Source organism: Arachis ipaensis, chromosome B01, assembly GCF_000816755.2.
Source record: "Arachis ipaensis cultivar K30076 chromosome B01, Araip1.1, whole genome shotgun sequence".
Classification (NCBI taxonomy): Eukaryota; Viridiplantae; Streptophyta; class Magnoliopsida; order Fabales; family Fabaceae; genus Arachis; species Arachis ipaensis.
The window spans coordinates 5932273-5933634 of record NC_029785.2 but is presented as its reverse complement, the minus strand read 5'-3'; positions in this window follow the sequence as shown (position 1 = coordinate 5933634).

The following is a 1362-nucleotide window of genomic DNA, read 5'->3' as shown; positions in this document are numbered from 1 at the left end:
CTACTAATTCATTGCTAAAAAGCATCGAGTTTGCCGATTTTTTAACCCATTTTAGGTTTGCTCTCAACTTTTTCTTTTAATATATAAATAGTTTTGTTGGTTAAATAATGACTTTTGTGAATAATATGAATAATAAATTTTAGAATTAACCTAGTAAAGTAAAAAAAAATACTTCATCCCTAAATTACCTCTTAAATCCTAATATTAAGATAACTATTTACACACCTAGTGAATTAAACATCTAATTATTGTTAACTGTGCATAAGTAAATCAAATTAAAAAAAATAACTATCCAATTAAAAATTAACATAATCACTTGCATACCTATTAAATTTAACATCTAACATATTTATTATTCACATTATTTAGTATTCTCATTGTGTTTTTATATTTTTCCATATATAAAACAGACATTTCTAGTGACCAATTTTCTGATAATCTAATTAAATTGACCCGGTTAAGTTGAGATATTACTTACTCATCACCAATTCACCATGAAAATCAATTTTATTTAATATCCAAAGAAGCGTGTATAGGACCAGTCAATCACTGATTTAATCATTTATTTTTTTATATATACGTATCATAATTGCTGAAAGTGAATAGTAAATTGATAATAATTTGTTGGATGACTCATTAACGATGACAATGGACAATCCATCCCATGCTTTGTTGAGGAAAGGATTTCGATTTCTACTGTTAAAATATTGTTTTAAATAACTATTTTGTAAAACAGTAGTTTTGATATAATTCAATTGTTATTAACTTTTTTGTCTTGTCACCCATATTTATATTTGAGCGAAATTTATTTCGTGTTAATAGATAACTAAATGTTTGGTTGTTTCGTCGATTTTTAGTAAATCGATGGTGGTTCGATTCTAATGGTTTGGGAGCGAAACCTAATCCTCATTTGCAGGTATCAGTTTTCTATAAGTGCATCAAAGTGTCTTCGATTAGACAGGAATCGAAATAAAACATAAATCGAAATTTATAAAAGGATAAAAAAATGAGAAGTAAAGTTTTCGAAAAGAAAATTAACTGAAATTGAAAAAGTTGCGTTGAAATTTAAACAAAGCAATAAAAGTGTCTTCGACTGAATCAAAGAGCTTTGACTTGGAAAATAAATTCACTGAATTGTAAATTGGACATGAAAATTAAAGAGTGCTTAAAAGATAAATTGACTTGAAAGATAAAGTTTATAGGAATTTTAAATGAAAGATAAAGACAAATGGAAGGAACCCTATAGATAATTGACTTAAGGCAAACTCAGAAAGTCGCTGGGATGTGAGAGTGCGTGAGTAATTTCTAAAACGAAGTTCCAACCTTTATTCTCTAAAACTTTCTAGTATTTATAATCTACCT